This window comes from Bubalus bubalis, chromosome 14, assembly GCF_019923935.1.
Source record: "Bubalus bubalis isolate 160015118507 breed Murrah chromosome 14, NDDB_SH_1, whole genome shotgun sequence".
Classification (NCBI taxonomy): Eukaryota; Metazoa; Chordata; class Mammalia; order Artiodactyla; family Bovidae; genus Bubalus; species Bubalus bubalis.
Genome location: NC_059170.1, coordinates 72,481,986 through 72,499,974, shown reverse-complemented (window position 1 = coordinate 72,499,974; position 17,989 = coordinate 72,481,986). Strand labels below are relative to the sequence as shown.

Sequence of the window (17,989 nt, the reverse complement as noted above, 5' to 3'; positions counted from 1 at the left end):
ATTACATTTTGGATGTATACAGCTTATGTGTTTCCTCTGCTTCCCTTAGAACTGTTTGTTTTGTAGATTTCTGGAAGGAAGGGGACACTTGTCTCCCCCTGAAGAGAGAAATATTTCAGTTTCCATCACAGTTATCACTAAATTGATACTTCAGAATGATTCTCACTAGAGGATCCTTTTACTTATAAGACCAATTGGCATAAAACAACACCATGAGGAGGAAAAAAAATACTGTGGTTTAGAACGGGTACCATCCTCTTGAATTATTCTCAAATTGTCTTGTTCAGTTTTTAAATTTTAAGTTGATCCTCTTATTCTTTGAATTATCAGGTTATATAAGTACTACTATAACATTGATTCCACTTTAATTTTACAATTCAGATTTAATTCATTTCACATTGACCATGATTATTGTAAAGTTTTACTTTTCTTTTTTTCACATTTAAAATTGCTCTCTGAATTACTGACTCAAAACTAAAGGGAACAAATATAATTATTCAGGTTATAATCATTAACAAAAGAAATATATCTTTTAAAATTTGACTTAGATACAAGCAGCATCTCAAGAAAACTTAGAGAAGTTACGAGAGAATGATACTGCTTCCATAATAAGTCAGATAGAATTCAGAATTAAAGAGTTGGAATCTGAACTCTCCAAGACGAAAACTTCTCAAGCAGAGTTGGAAAAATATAAGAAACTCTACCTAGAAGAACTAAAAGTTAGAAAGTCATTGGAAAATAAGCTAGACACGTAAGTCAAAACACAGAATCACAAAATAAATTTAGTTCATTAATTTGTCTCTAAAGCCTAATTTTTATAGAGCCAGGTTCCTGAGATGAGTATGAAGTGAAAGCTAACTAGATAGTCACTGCCAAAGGGGCCCTAAGTCAAACTAGTAATACTATATCCTTGTAAGTTTTCCTACACTATGTAAAATCATGGTTGTGAAATCGGGGGAAATGAACACAGGGGTGACTGGCAGGATAATTCACAAAGTGCCTAAAAATAACATGGTGACCTGACTCAGGGCGGGTGTGGAAGATGCAAAGGGCAGATCGCAGCACCTCCAGTGCCTAGTCCAGGTTTCCCTACTATCTGAAGGCAGAGCATTCCTAGGAAGCCTTTCATAAGCCAAAACATCAGAAACCAAAGAAGCAGGGACCGAGGACACATTCTGCTAGTAGATGCATAAAATGAATATGCACGAGTAAAGCACAGGTGCTCCCACACAAGGTTTAGGGGTGTGGTGACTTGATGCTGAGAGGTGGGGTGTCACTCCCGGGGAAGGAGCTCGGTGGGGCCGGTCTCCCTGTTTGTGGAATACGATGCCTCTCACTGTAAAAACATGCACTGAACATCGTTTCAGCTTTTTGCCTTTTTAAATTAAACCAAAAATCCTCTTCAGATTTTTTTTTTATTATTATGAAAAACAGGTGCCTATGTAGGCCCTTCGTAGAAGTGAAGTAACATAAAATGAACTTTGGAAAAGCAGGGGATGCTTGAAATTGTTCCTGGGGCTGTTTTAGCCCTTTTCAGTCTCACCCAATGACTTTCTCATCCTACCCTCGAGATTGTGGCTCTAGGTGATTCCTCAGAGCCAAATGCTTAATTTTTCTGAGGTCACGAGTGAAACATTTATACTAGGGTGGTGAAAGCAAATACTTGAACGTGGCTTTGTGGGATGGGGTGTTTCTTCATCCCTGAACTCTTTCCTGGAGGCAGGTGTGTCCCAGAGGGCAGCAGATATCACTGTGAGGCCACCTCCCTTTCTCTCTGACGCCCTTTCTCTCCTCTCCCAACTGTGACTTGTTAGATGAGGAGCCCCAGACACATGTGTACTTCTTTAGAACATGTTTACAACTATCATTGTTTACAGGAGGTCTGCTCTGTGATTTCAGTGCTCAAACAGTTTAGTGGGACATTCCATTTACTATATGGCAACTTAAAAAATGCAAATCATTTAGGGAATCGTGCTGTAAAGAGCAATATTGCATAGGAACCTGGAATGTTAGGTCCATGAATCAAGGCAAATTGGAAGTGGTCAAACAGGAGATGGCAAGAGTGAACATCGACATTCTAGGAATCAGTGAACTAAAATGGACTGGAATGGGTGAATTTAACTCAGATGACCACTATATCTACTACTGTGGGCAGGAATCCCTTAGAAGAAATGGAGTAGCCATCATAGTCAACAAAAGAGTCTGACATGCGGTACTCGGGTGCAATCTCAAAAATGACAGAATGATCTCTGTTTCCAAGGCAAACCATTCAATATCACAGTAAACCCAAGTCTATGCCCCTACCATTAATGCTGAAGAAGCTGAATGGTTCTATGAAGACCTACAAGACCTTTTAGAACTAACACCCAAAAAAGATGTCCTTTTCATTATAGGGGGCTGGAATGCAAAAGTAAGAAGTCAAGAAACACGGGGAGTAACAGGCAAATTTGGCCTTGCAATACGGAATGAAGCAGGGCAAAGACTAATAAAGAGTTTTGCCAAGAGAACGTACTGGTCATAACACCCTCTTCCAACAACACAAGAGAAGACTCTACACATGGACATCACCAGATGGTCAACACCGAAATCAGATTGATTATATTCTTTGCAGCCAAAGATGGAGAAGCTCTGTACAGTCAGCAAAAACAAGACCGGGAGCTGACTGTAGCTCAGATCATGAACTCCTTATTGCCAAATTCAGACTTAAATTGAACAAAGTACGGAAAACCACTAGACCATTCAGGTATGACCTAAATCAAATCCTTTATCATTATACAGTGGAAGTGAGAAATAGATTTAAGGGACTAGATCTGATGGACAGAGTGCCTGATGAACTATGGACGGAGGTTCGTGACACTGTACAGGAGACAGGGATCAAGACCATCCCTATGGAAAAGATATGCAAAAAAGCAAAATGGCTGTCTGGGGAGGCCTTACAAATAGCTGTGAAAAGAGAAGCGAAAAGCAAAGGAGAAAAGGAAAGATATAAGCAGCTGAATGCAGAGTTCCGAAGAATAGCAAGAAAAGATAAGGAAGCCTTCCTCAGCGATCAATGCAAAGAAATAGAGGCAAACAACAGAATGGGAAAGACTAGAGATCTGTTCAAGAAAATCAGAGATACCAAGGGAACATTTCATGCAAAAATGGTCACAACAAAGGACAGACATGTATGGACCTAACAGAAGCAGAAGATATTAAGAAGAGGTGCCAAGAATACAGGGAAGAACTGTACAAAAAAGATCTTCATGACCAAGATAATCACGATGGTGTGATCACTCACCTAGAGCCGGACATCCTGGAATGTGAAGTCAAGTGGGCCTTAGAAAGCGTCACTACGAACAAAGCTAGTGGAGGTGATGGAATTCCAGTTGAGCTATTTCAAATCCTGAAAGATGATGCTGTGAAAGTGCTGCACTCAATATGCCAGCAAATTTGGAAAACTCAGCAGTGGCCACAGGACTGGAAAATGTCAGTTTTCATTCCAATCCCAAAGAAAGGCAATGCAAAGAATGCTCAAACTACTGCACAATTGCACTCATCTCACATGCTAGTAAAGTAATGCTCAAAACTCTCTGAGCCAGGCTTCAGCAATATGTGAACTGTGAACTTCCAGATGTTCAAGCTGGTTTTAGAAAAGGTAGAGGAACCAGAGATCAAATTGCCAACATATGCTGGATCATGGAAAAAGGAAGAGAGTTCCAGAAAAACATCTACTTCTGCTTTATTGACTATGCCAAAGCCTTTGACTGTGTGGATCACAATAAACTGTGGAAAATTCTGAAAGGATTTAGAATAGGATGGGAATACCAGACCACCTGACCTGCCTCTTGAGAAACCTGTATGCGCAGGTCAGGAAGCAACAGTTAGAACTGGACATGGAACAGACTGGTTCCAAATAGGAAAAGGAGTACGTCAAGGCTGTATATTGTTGAGATAGAGACAAAAGTGAGCTTCATTTAAAATTTTTTCATGTTTGCTTTAACTACAAATTTAGAAACATTCTACAATTGCTCAGAAAAATATTTTTTGTAAATCTCCTTGCTTCTCATGAGGAGGGTAGGAGTATAAGTCCTCCCCTTGAAACTTCGGGCTGAGGAAATGAAGTTCATCTGTAATTTCTGACCAGATTTATAGTTGAGATTACACTCATACTTTTTGTATATAGCAATTAACGATGAGAGCTCGGATAGAAGTATGCTAAATAGTAAAGAGAGATCTTATTTGTGTTTTAAATTTTGTCCTAAATAACTCAAAATGTGGATAATTCATTGTGCTGACTCATTTTAATAAACCAGGTTTTATCAGGAGGAAATGAACATCCTTTTAAGACTAATCTCTTCAGTTTCGGCCTGCTTGATTCAACTCAAGATTTTCAAGTTTCCTGTCCTGTGTTTAAAAAATATCTATGCTTTACAAATTAACTATATCAACTACTACAAATAGGAGTTTGATATTGATTTATTTTTGTTCACACATTTAAGACATATAATTTAAAACACTTATTAAATGCCACAAGCATTACTGGCATTAAATGCCACAAGCATTACCGAACTATGTAACAAGGTTTTACATATTCATTTTCTCTATGTTATAGTTAAAAATCTATGTGTGTTTTCTTAATCTGAGGAAGTAGCTGGCATAGGACTCTAGACTCTTTTGTAGAATTGTAACTTTGACTACATCAATGACTCTCGTACCTTAAAAACAACCTTTCTTTTAAAAAAAACCTTCTGCACAGAACCGTATTATATAAGAGACAAGTATAGAGTCATTTAGCTAAAGGAGTGGCCAGAGACCATGCAGCTGTGACTTCTCTGTTCCTCAACCCTTCAGTGACCCCCATGGGACCTTCCCCTTCTATGGGACATAGTTCAGAAACTAACACTTGTGAGAGACTCCTTCTCGCTAAACACCTTTAGAATTAAAACTTGCTGGTACATTGTTTTCTTGTGTATAATTTTCTTACCTTTCTATGTTTTGCTAAATGGAAAAGTTTAACGAAAACTGCAGATGTGTTCTTCTTATTAATATTCGACTTCAAACTACTTCATTTGAACATGATCCTCACCTAGAAATCAAAATAAAGGTCTCAGAAGTACATATTTAGGGCAGGAGCTGTTAAGGGAGAAGATGGTGATCTTGTGCATCATTACCAGGATTATGGGTCATTCCCTAATTCTCTGAAATTATGTGTACTCAATAGACTGATATTTATTATACTTTTTATCAGATTAATCTAAATAGCATTCCATATATATGTTCTCTGTTATCTAAAAGCAGAATAAGTAGGAATTCATTTTCTTTTATTTATGTGATTATTTTTCTACCTAAGTAATCTTCAAGTTAGGTCTAGTCTCAAAGTATTATTTAAATGTCACATGTAGGAAATTATATGTCATTCCTATGATAGTATCTCTTGTTTAACTTAAACATAAATAATATTTGACTTATTTCAGATGCAGGAGGAGTTGGACAGGAGTATAACTAGAGAACTAGAAGAAGGTATGTTGCCAAAATGTATGAATTAAATTTAGACATTGATTTCTGAAATACATGGTAAACAGTCAGTGGCATCTCTTTCCATTGTTTGGATACCAGTTGCTATCTTAAATATTTTTTCTTACATATAGCTAATGAAAAATGTGAGAGCATGAGCAGTCATAGTGAAAAATTCCTTCTTCCTCATTTATTCACCATGTTCCATTGCTTGAAAAACAAGCCCAAAAGGTCTATGTATTTCTTTTATTTCTGACTATTTCCTTCTTCTACTGCCTCCATCCCTGTGGAACTATCCGCCTACACCCTGACACTATTCTCAGGATACGTGGAGTTCTTCAACGTCTCAAGTGTCTGATGGTGGTTAAGGTTAGGAAACCCAGACTGAAGCAGTCATGTTTGTGTAGCTGTCACTTGGTGGGTGACTTTAAAATTTCTCTGTCGTTGACTTTGTCACCAGTTTATCTTTCACCCTCAGGAAAAGCTCCAAACACCCACATCAATTTGGGTCCTGCCAAAGTAGTTGGCCTTATCTCTTTACCACCCTCCTCTGCCCCTCAACTCTGCATCTCACCAGCCAGACTGTGTAGGATCCCACAGGTGTGCTTCCTCACCTCTGGTCTTTGTACATGTTTCTCCCCTCTACCTCTTGTACTTTTTCCTGTCCTTCAGATAGCTACTTACATATCACCTCCATCAAAAAGCTGGCAGTACTGACACAAAGCTGGCTGTCCCTTTTGAGTGTTCCTTGTGCCATCTTTTATCTGTCTTAGTATTTATGACTCTGTGTGGAAATCGGCTGTTCATCTATTTTTCCAGTTTAGGGCATATCATTTTTCAGCGTGCAGTGGGTCACCTTCATCTTGTAATTCCAGTGCTTGTCACAGCACCTTTGCACGTAGTTATCGAGTAAATGAATGAAGAATGAGAAAACCAGAAGCCCTGATACTCAGCCACACGTGCGACCATGAGCAGATTATATAATTGTAATCTTGTTTTTTGTGTTGTGTCATCTATAGATATATTTCATTCTTCGGAACACTTGGAAAGGTCTCCATTTTTTTTGTTTTTTTCTTAACTAATACTTAGTTAACTCAAGTATTTTAGGTAAAGAATATAATTCTTTCCTTTTCTTTCCAGTTGATGCTGAATTTGCATCTAATTCCTTTAGAGTGTCTCCTTGAGGATCTACAGATGGGTCAAATGTATATGAGGACCTACTATGGAAAACATCACAAGAATATGTACAGATTTTGAGGAAAAAAGATATGATTTGAATGATGAATAGTAAAAGTTTCCCTACGGGACTGTTTACAGGAAGTTTTCATTGTTTCCCATTAAACCTGATGAGAAATTCTTTATTAAAGGAAAATATTTTCATATTATGTGTGTATGAAAACAATGTATATGGTATTTTAAGCGATGTTTCTCTGCATCTAACTTAGCAGACTTAAAAGCCAGCACTGCTGAGTTTTCCATATTCAAAGTGATACTGTTAGTCACTCAGCCATGTCGACTCTTTGTGATCCCATGGATAAGCCCGCCAGGCTCCTCTGTCCATGGAATTCTCCAGGCAAGAGTACTGGTGCAGGGAGCCATTCCTTTCTCCAGGGGATCTTCCAGAATCAGGGATCAAACCCAGGTCAGCTGAATTGCAGGTGGATTCTTTACCATTTGAGCGGCCCTTTATGAACTCAAACCCTAATATCAGCTGTTTAAACAGCACCCAACCAACCAGACTTGTCATTAATATTTAGTGGTGCTGATTGATAGCTTTTTTGTATTTTCCAGTTTTTATCACTATATATAGATCTAAAGATTTAGATACTGCTGTTATGGCTTCCATCAATGTTTTGATGTATTACAACTGTTAATAGTGGCATAAAACTTACTATATGTAACTGTAAACATGGATTCATAGGTCTTTCCTCATGGAGAAATAAGATTTGCCTGAGTTTTTGCCTTTGCAATGAATTAACTTTTTTTTTAATTTTATTTTTAATTAGAGGATAATTACTTTACAATATTGTGATGGTTTCTGCCATACATTGACTTGAATCGGCCATAGGTATGCGTATGTCCCCCCCTTCTTGAACCTCCCTCCCACCTCCCTCCCCATTCCACCCCTCTAGGTTGTCACAAAGCACCAACTTTGGGTTCCCTGCATCATACAGCAAATTCCAAAAAGACACATGTAGCCCAGTGTTCACTGCAGCACTACTTACAGCAGCCAGGACACGGAAGTGCCCTAGATGCCCACAACAGGTGAGTGGAGAAAGGAGCTGTGTGTTATTCAGCTATAGAAAGGAATGCATTTGAGTTGGTTTTAATTGACTTTTGATTTACTTTTGGAAACCGTGTTAAAATGAGAGAAAAGTTCCAAGCGCCAGACAGACATTTTCACAAAACTCCCCTATCTCCCATATATCCTCCTAAGGTACCATTTATATTTCTTAAATGTTTTTGTTATAAGTGCCCCTCCTTCCCCAAGTCACCTGTTTTTCAGAAGATGCCTTTATCTCCTACTCCCTGTCATTTATTAAGTGGTATATCAACTCCCAGTTGTAGTCACCCCCTCAAGTCACATTTCTTTGTGAACCTCTGCACGTTGTTACTGTTCTGTCGCTCAGTCATGTCCATCTCTTTGCGACCCCATGGACTGCAACATGCCAGGCTTCCCTGTCCTTCACCATCTCCTGGAGTTTGCTCAAACTCAATGTCCATTTAGTCGAAGATGCCATCTAACTAGCTCATCCTCTGTCACCCCCTTCTCCTCCAGACACAATCTTTCGCAGCATCAGGGCCTTTTCCAGTAAGTCGGCTCTTCCCATTAAGTGGCCAAAGTATTGGAGCTTCAGCATCAGTCCTTCCAATGAATATTCAGGGTTGATCTCCTTTAGGATTGACTGGTTTGTTCTCCTTGCTGTCCAAGGGACTCTCAAGAGTCTTCTCCAGCACCACAGTTTGAAAGCATCAATTCTTCAGCACTCAGCCTTGTTTACGGTCCAACTCTCACATGTGTACATCATTCCTGGAAAGCTATTTAAATGTTTTTTTCTCATGGTTATCTGCTTTTGTCAATTTAATTGGCAGATTCCCAATAACTGAACCTAAAGGGTGGAGGAAGTGTTTTCCTCACCAACAGTTCCAAGAGCTGACATGTTATTACTGCTCACTTAATCCTTCATCCCCTTGTCTTTCTGTCCTCTCAGTGATCTGACTTGGCAGAACTCCAGTTTCATATGAGACTGATGATCCTTCTCCCCATCACCCTCTCCAAGGGTCTCAGTGCTGCACTGCCCAGTGATCCTGCTACTTTTATTAATCTGTATCTTCTGATAAGGATTTCAGATCTCTTCTCTACGAACTTCTCACCATGCTTCTCCCCTCTCACTTGTACCAGACAATCTGAGGTCCCACAACAAACTTCTTGAAAGGTTCACCTGTATCCCTAGCAGTTCTAGACTGTCTTCCCTTTCTTTCCTCAAAACTACTCCCAAGACACTGATGACTACCACATTGCTGAATCAAAGCCACACCTTTCCTGCCCTTGTCCATCTGAATTCCTCCTACCTCTTGGCGTTCACTCTAACTGACCTTTTGGAGACACTCCCTCCTTTTGGCTAGGCTTTCAGTATTCATTCCTTTTATCCTGAAGGCACGGACAGGTCATTGTGATCAGACACACAGTTCTTATTAAATATCTGATAGTAAACATACAAGTGTTGCCCCCTTGCCCAGGACTGCACCTGGGGCCGTGTGTTGAGAGCAGGTCAGTTGTTCCACACCAGCAGGTGCAGAACGGAAGAAAACCTTGTCCCTGCTGCTGAGAAGGGCCTTCTCCTCTCCTGGGAAGGATGTCCTCCTTACTCAGGCCTTTGGTACGTAAGTAAAGGTGTCACCCACCCCAAAAAGGGTCCTTCTGCCCCGTGTTTCTCCACCAATGAAATGAGTTGTGTTGAGAAGCAAAGGAACTGAGAAGTGGGAGCACCCACTGTACAGTCCACACTTTCCAACAGGCTATGGGTGGGGCTGCTCTGTAGGGCTCTCATCAGCGGGGGAGTGGGTGGAGTTGGCGGGGTTCTGGGGAGCAGAGATAGGTGCAGCTGCTCCTGGTAATGGGGCTCACAAGGCTCATTGCCATCTTGCATTAAGGTGGGTGCAGCGTCTCCACACACGGCACCTCCAGCCCAAGCAAGAGCATCGGCCAAGCTGGTTCACACCAGGAACTGGGGTTTGAAGAGCCAGGAGCAAGGCCTCTGCAGGAAACACCCAGCAAGCAAGAGAAACCAGACTACGCACAAGGGAAAGGAGGTTAGTATTTTTATTCCTAATATTGTTCTTTTTTGTTTGTTTGTTTGTTTGTTTGTTTAACCTGGTAACTGTTTATGGGCTTTGCTGGTAACAAATCTCTCCAGGAGCCTGACCTGGAGTCTCCAAGGTTCTGGGCCTCATCCCACCTTGAAATATAAATTCTTAGGGAGATGGAGCACCTTTGGGGGACCTACTCTGGGCTGTAGGTCTCTCCTGCTCCTTGGGGAGATGAGACTATGAATTCTTTCAGATCAGAGCTATTAACTAGATGAATGGTTGCAGATGTCTGTGCTGAAGAGTCTCAGAAGATCTGGGCTTTTTACAAAACTGATCCCAGGGAAGTTTATTTCCCCACAATTTCCCTCCTTGTTCCTAGAAGAGTTTTAGGCCGCAATTCAGCCACTGTAACCAGTCCAAGGAAACCTGAAGTTGATGGGCACCAAATCCTTTTGGCTTGTCTTGGGCAACATTTAATCAGCAAGACCCTTACTGAGCAAAAGAAATTGGTCTCAGCCAAAGTCCCCCAAGTCTTAGATTCAGGAATCTAAGCCAAGTCCCCCAAAATTTTAGGGACTATTTTGGGAAGCAAGGTGGCTTCCTCCTTTTGTTTCCATATTAACCTTTTCTACCTGATCCAGGGCACTGTAGGGAAGCTAAATTTGTCACCCCAAAATGTGTCTCTTTGGCAAGAGAATGATTTTAGGCAGAATATTTTTAAGAAACAAAAGACTCAAAGCCTTTCTTTTGACTGCCTCCTTAAATGTTGAATAGTTTAGATAAAGGGGCTGGCCCAGGAAGACAGCTACTACCAGAGATACTGAGAAAAAATGTGGGCCAGGTGTGGTCAGGGGAACTCCAAATATTTACAGAGAGTTCCAAACACTTGCTTTTCCATCTCCATGTGAATCACCTTCCTCCACATTCTAGTCCCAAACCACTACCCACAACATCCTCCTCTGTCTCTAGCTGAAGATGGCATTTAAGGTGAGGGTTTCAACCATTCTGGTGAGTTACTCACGTTTTCTGGTTCTCACCCATGTATACAGAAGTATACATGTTGTTAACCTTTTGTTTGCTTTTCTCCTGTTAATCTGTCTCATGTTAAGTCGCTTCTTAACCAGCCAGATGAACCTAGAAGGATAGTTTTTGTCCTCCCCCACAGGACACACCTAAGTACAGGTAGTTACACTCATTTACAACTGGCATAGACTTTGCCTCGTCTGCAAGAAGAGATCTCTGGTAAACTGTTACCTATACAGCAGCACCAGCCAGTGAGCTGACGCTCACTTGAAGGCCTTAGACATAAGTAGCATCATCCTGTTACCAAGTCCTGTTGCTTCCTACAGGATGGGCCGATAAATCAAGAGATGAATTATTGGGGCAAGGAATAGCAACTTTGTTTGGAAAGCTGGTAGATCAAGATAATGGTGGACTCATGTCCCATAAGAACCATCTTGCCTGAGTTAGAATTCAGGCTTAGTTTACACTAAAAGGAGAAAGAGTAAAGTCAAACCTTTCCTGGTTCCCATCAGCCTCTGAAGGGAATGTGTTAATTCCCTTCCTGCAGTCATTGACAGGCGGGCTTGGTCAGGTTGTTTCCTGGGAGGTAAACACAGGTATTTAAGCTTAATCCTTATTATGCGGGAGGCAAGGCTCCCAGCGACGAGCAACTATGTATAATATAAGCATAAAGGCAACATCCCTTTAGTGCTGAACTTGTAATAGAATACAAAAGGGTCTTCCCTGTTACAGTTGTTTACTTCAGCAGAAGTCAGGGACAGATTTCATACTGCCTTTTGTGAAAGAAAAACCATGGAGTCGGTAACGTTCCCTAATTTGAACAAACTCCATGAGATAGTGAAGGATAGGAAAGCCTGGCGTGCTGCAGTCCATTGGGTCAAAAAGAGTTGAACATGACTTAGCCACTCAATGACAATAATGCTCCCTAAAGAGCTCTCTGAAACAGAGCCAGGAGGCCATTAACGAGTGTGACACAGGCATGTCTCAGCCTGGATGGAATCTGACCTTCCGATCATTTGTTGTCCTAATGAAGTCCTCCAGAATATCTGCCAAAAACTCAAGCTACTTCTTGGACCACCCCTCCCCTAAATAACTTGTGACAAATATTTCCTGGCTTGTATCAGAGTCGCTCACAGTTCTCATCAGGCAATTTTTGACAACCTGTGGCTTTTTGTCTTCATACACCCCTGACTCCTTTTTGGAACACTCTTTCAGTTTAACCTGAATCTCTGTTTCCCGAATTGCAATTTTTTTCCCTTCCAGTTTTACTGAAATGTAATTAACATGCAGCAGTGTATAAGTTTAAGGTGTAGAGCATAATGATTTGACTTACAAGATGACTACCACAATGTATTTTACTATGATAATAAACATAACTATATTCCTGCTGCCTGGATATAGTGAAACATAACTAGAACCACACTGCTAGAATACAGTAGAATTTTTAAGGTTCTCCAGAGGGGGAATAAAGACAGTAGGGGATTCCCTATTTATCCATCTGTCAGGAGACCTGAAATCTGTAGAGTGAGCCAGCAGACTGGAGATTCAGGGAAGAGTTGATGTTGCAGTCTTGAATCTGAATCCCCAGAACAATAGTCTGGAAACTCAGCCAGGGTTTCTATGCTTCAGACTTGAACTCCTTCGACTTTTCGGTTGCTGTTCAGTCACTAAGTTGTGTTCCACTCTTTGTGACCCCATGGACTGCAGTCTTCAGGGCTCCTCTGTCCTCCACTGTCTTTTGGAGTTAGCTCAAATTCATGTCCACTGAGTTAGTGACACCATCCAAGCATCTTGTCCTGTGCTGCCCCTTTCTCCTCCTGCCTTCAATCCTTCCCAGCATTAGGGTCTTTTCCGAGCAATCGCTCTTTGCATCAGGTGGCCCAAATATTGGAGCTTGTTTCAGTATCAGTCCTTCCAATGAATATTCAGGGTTGATCTCCTTTTGGATTGACTGGTTTGATCTCCTTGCAGTCCAAAGGACTCTCAAGCGTCTTCTCTAGCACAATTTGAAAACATCCTTCCACTTTGAGGAACGTCAGTATTTGAGCTTGCAGTCTTCAGCTGATTGGATGAGGCCCATGGACATTACAGGGGGTAATCAGTTTTATTCAAAGTTACTGCTTTAAATACTAATCACATCTAAAATATACCTTCACAAAAACATCTAAACTGACTTTGGAAAAAATGAACGCATTTCTTGGTAAACTAGAAAAAGAAAAATATGTGGCTTAGGTTTCCTAAGGACAAAAATTATTTTTTTAAAAAACGTGTATTATTGGAGCATAGCCAACGAACAATGTGTTGAGTTTCAGGTGCATAGCAGAGTGACTCAGCCACACATATACATGTATCCATTCTCCCCCAAATTCAGGGAAGGGTTTCTAAAGGCACCGTTAGGGGTGAGGGTGTGAGATGCCTGATAGCTGGTGTACATCCTTCTGGATTGGTTGGTGGTGAACTAAGTGGGTGGTTTTAGGAGTCAGTATCATCAACCATTAGGTTTCAACTGGTCTGGGGTCTACATAGGTATAGTCAGCATGCCGGTTAACTTCTTCCACCTGGTGGGGGTTTCAGTATCTGCAGAACTCCAGGATATGGCTCAGAATGTTATCTACAGCCCTTGAGGAGGAGCTGACTTTGATGTTTTAACTATTGTTATTTTGTCTTGGACTGTTCATTTATTTCAGCTTTTTCTCACTTCTCTGATTACGTTTGCTCTTTGGGACTTGGGCAAAGCCTCAGAGGCTAAAGCTTTTCTACAAACAAGAGGCAGGTGCCATGGGGAGGTCTTCACAGTGTTCTGCTCCATGTCCATTAGTTTTTCTTTTTAGTGTGTCCTCCTTTATTTTAAATAGATTCAAGAGGTGGAGGGAATGTTCCTAGTTAGGAGGTTTTCATTCGTTACCCACCTAGTCTGAAAAGTCTAGAAAAATCTATCTTCTTAAAATACTCTGTGTATCATATTCCCCCACCTCAGCTATTCAGTGAGTATCATGTCCTTCAGAAGCTGCACACCTAAAACCAACCAAGTCCAGAGTCTAGTCTCTGTGCTGGATGCTAGAGATTCAAAAACCAACAAAATGTGGCTTCTTCTCTCTCGTGGGTTGTTACTGGTTGTCATTGGGCCCCTCAATGCTCATGACCCATTGGACTGAATAAAGGTACTTTAGGAATCTGCAAATTTAATGGAAGGAAGTCATAGGCATGACCCCTTAGAATCTGAGATACTTATTAGGAGTTGGAGAGATTTGTTCTAAAGAGATATAAAGCCTTGTTCCAGCAGGAAACAATTTTTTGAAAAATTTCATTGAAGTATATTTGACTCACAGTGTTGTGTTAGTTTCAGGTGTCTAGCAAAGTCAATCAGTTCTATATACATACATACCTCCCTTCTTTTCAGATTCTTTTCCCATATAGGTTATTATATAAAACTGAGTAGAGCTCTCTGTGATACACAATAGGTCCTCGTTGGTTATCTGTTTTATGTGTTGTTGTTGTCGTTCAGGGGGTCAGTCTTCTCCAAGTCTGTGTGACCCCATGGACTGCAGCACACCAGGCTTCCCTGTCCTTCACCATCTCCCAGAGCTTGCTCAAACCCATGTCCATTGAGTTGATGATGCCATCCAACCATCTAGTCCTCTGTCATCCCCTTCTCCTCCTGCCTTCAATCTTTCCCAGCATCAGGGTCTTTTCTATTAAGTTGGCTCTTTGCATCAGGTGGCCAAAATATTGGAGGTTCAGCTTCAGCATCAGTCCTTCCAGTGAATATTCAGGATTGATTTCCTTTAGGATTGACTGGTTAGATCTCCTTGCAGTCCAAGGGACTCTCAAGAGTCTTCACCAGCACCACAGCTCAAAAGCATCAGTTCTCTGGTGCTCAGCCTTCGTTACGGTCCAACTCTCACATCCATACATGACTACTGGAAAATCAGTTCAGTTTAGTCATTCAGTCGTGTCTGACTCTTTGTGACCCTATGGACTGCAGCAAACCAGGCTTCCCTGTCCATCACTAACTCCTGGAGCTTGCTCAAACTCATGTCCATCGAGTTGGTGATGTCATCCAACCATCTCATTCTGAAGTCCCCTTCTCCTCCTCCCTTCAATCCTTCCCAGCATCAGGGTCTTTTCTAATGAGTCAGTTCTTCACATCAGGTGGCCAAAGTATTGGAGCTTCAGCTTCAGCATCAGTCCTTTCAGGACTGATTTTCAGTCCCGAATATTCAGGACTGATTTCCTTTAAGATTGACTGGTTTGATCTCCTTGCAGTCCAAGGGACTCTCAAGAGTCTTCTCTTTTGAACACCACAGTTCAAAAGCATCAATTCTTCAGCTCTCAGCTCTTCTTTATGGTCCAACTCTCACATCCATACATGACTACTGCAAAAACCATGCCTTTGGCTAAACAGGAGTGCTTTGGTATTAACTACCAACACTATTTCATTTTTTTGTTTCTTTAATTTTTTACTTTTTATTGGGGTATAGCCGATTAACAATGTTGTGATAGTTTCAGGTGAACGGTAAAGAGACTCAGCTATAGATATAATACATGTATCCATTCTCCCCCTTGGAGAAGACTCTTGAGAATCTCTTGGACAGTCAGGAGATCAAACCAGTCAATCCTAAAGGAAATTACCCCTTGATATTCATTGGAAGGACTGACAATGAAGCTCCAATACTCTGGCCACCTGATGTGAAGAGCTGACTCACTGGAAAAGACCCTGATGCTGGGAAAGAATGAAAGCAGGAGGAAAAGGGGATGACAGAAAATGAGATGGTTGCATGGCTTCACTGACTCCATGGACATGAGTTTAAGCAAGTTCCAGGAGATGGTGAAGGATAGGGAAGCCTGGCATGCTGCAGTCCATGGGATCACACAGAGTTGGACATGAATGAGCAACTGAACAACAATTCTCCCCCAAACCCCTCTCCTATCCAGGCTGCCACATAACATTGAGCAGAATTCCCTGTGCTATACAGTAGGTCCTTGTTGGGATAGCTAGTGAGTTTGAGACAGTCATGTACACACTGCTGTATTTAAAATGTTTTGCTTTTTTTAGTTTTGGTAATGTAGTAATGAGAGTGAACGAAAAATCAAAAACGAGAAACCAAGATGCATGAAGGCTAGAATCTTGAAGAAGTGCTTTACAGAGGGAATGAATCCAGGGTAGAAGGGACATGAGAAAGCCAGTAAGGTGAGAACAGGCAAAATGTCTTGCTGTAACTGCACTTCCTAAGCACACAGTCAAATGAGACTTGCCCTTCTGATGGTTGTTTGGGGAGGCTGTTTCTTTATCCACAGAACTGTTTTTAAAAAAGGTAATACGCCTCCACTATCTTTGGACCAGCAGAAGAAAATGTCTTGGGCTCAGTCACAGCCAAAGCCCAAACCTCAAAACGTAAGCAGGCGTATTCCCCCATGCCAGTGGGCAAGATGCACTTTACTTAACTGTATCTTTACTTAGCTGTATCTTTCTGATGTTTTTCTTGTTTATGTAAGATCAGGAATCCCTTGTGGATTCATTCAGGAACTTTATCATGGTATGAATCTTCAGGTGTTCAAATGTCTACGGAGGTGGACAGTCAGTACTAGATTGTGTGCATCTATTAATAACAGAATGCAATTGCTTTGTATAATGGTTATAGGTGAGCATGGCGACTGTGGAGGTCATGTGATAAAACTACACAGAGGACCCCACACACCTGTGCTCATCTATGTACCTGTGCAATGGGAGTAAGGGCCCTGATAGTAGCAACGTCATAGCAGTGTCAGTTTCTTCTTGTGACTGTACTCTAGTTGTAATTCATTAACTTTGGGGCAAGATGGGGAAAAGGTGCATGGGACTTCCCGGCTGTCTTTGCAAATTTCTGATAAGCTATAACTAGGAATTTCAAAACAGAAAATTAGAACAATGTCATCTGTGCAATAATCATTTAGCGAGATGTTTCCAGAAAAACATCACACCTGGGACCCTTGCTATAGGCAGTGAGTGAATGAGTGATAGTCGCTCAGTAGTGTCCAAATCTGAGACCCCATGCACTGTAGCCTGCCAGGCTCCTCTGTCCATGGAATTCTCCAGGCAAGAATACTGAAGTGGGTTGCCATTTCCTTCTCCAGGGGATCTGAACATGTTCATTACAGCTCTCTGCTCTATCATGGGAGGCAGTCTGAAACAGAAGGCTGGAGCAGTTAACCCCACAAGGACAGCAATGATGTTCTGTAGGGGAAGCCTGAGAGGCTATGGTGTGGAGACTGACCAAGCGTGGGAATCTAAGATCGGCAGGAAAGGGTGGGGGTCTCTCTGCAAGGCCCGCCACTTACCAGTCGGCCTTCCAAGCAGTCGACGGCGGCCCCCCGGGCCAGCAGGTACCGCACGCAGTCCGGGTGTCCCATGGAGGCAGCCTCGTGCAGAGAGAGCCCGCTTGTAGTCCTGGTGAACGGCTTCGATGTCCAGGTCCCAGATAGGCCAAGATGTCCCAGCGGCTGTGGCGCGTAGCGTGTGCAGGAGGGTATCTCCGGCAGGCCCCGCGCAGCCCGCGCGCCCAGCCGCGTGCAGCTCCTCTCATCCAGCACCAACCAGCACAGCCGCCGCAGAACCCGGAGCGCGGTCACGGCCACGGGCTCGGGTCCGGCGGGAACGCTTGGCGACCCTCCCCCGGCCCGGCCTCGCGATCCTCCTCCACCCTGCCTGCCAGGACCCTTTCCCAGACGCCCCGACCTTCCCCCACACCCTCAGGTTCCGAGCTGACCACGCGACCCACGGGCCGCAGCGAACGCACGCGCGGAGACTACCGCCCGCAATGGTTTCACTTTGAGGAGAAAGATTAGGTGAACCCCAGGTACCACCACCTCAGGTCGTGTCACAGGCTGCGCGAGCCCGAGAGGACCGGGTGGGGCCCGTGCGGCCCCGCCTGTGGCCCCGCCCTCCGCGGCCGGTCCCGCCCATACTCTTGGCCCCGCCCATCGCGCCGGCCGCGGCCCCTCCGTGAGTCCCTGAGCTCGGAGGAACTCTGGGAAAGTTACTGCTCGCCTCTTCCGCCCTGGCGGAAGCGCAGAGGGGGCGGGGCCTGCTAGCGGTAGCGCGGTTGAGCGTTCCGATTGGCCGCCGCAGCAGTCCGTCAAGTGCACCCTTCCTCTTGCGTGCTTCAATTGGTCGGGGATG

At 42.8% G+C, this 17,989-nt stretch overlaps 2 long non-coding RNA genes across 2 annotated transcripts; one reads left to right on the top strand and one right to left on the bottom strand.

Moving 5' to 3' along the window:
- The first annotated feature begins 5,453 nt into the window (after positions 1–5,453).
- Positions 5,454–6,878, top strand: LOC123329279. The gene is made up of 2 exons (XR_006544681.1): positions 5,454–5,502; positions 6,637–6,878. It is a non-coding gene; the product is annotated as an uncharacterized LOC123329279 (long non-coding RNA).
- A 1,690-nt stretch (positions 6,879–8,568) lies between these two features.
- Positions 8,569–17,896, bottom strand: LOC112578868. The gene is made up of 2 exons (XR_006544680.1): positions 17,149–17,896; positions 8,569–11,409 (listed from the first exon to the last, which is right to left on the bottom strand). It is a non-coding gene; the product is annotated as an uncharacterized LOC112578868 (long non-coding RNA).
- Positions 17,897–17,989: the final 93 nt, after the last annotated feature.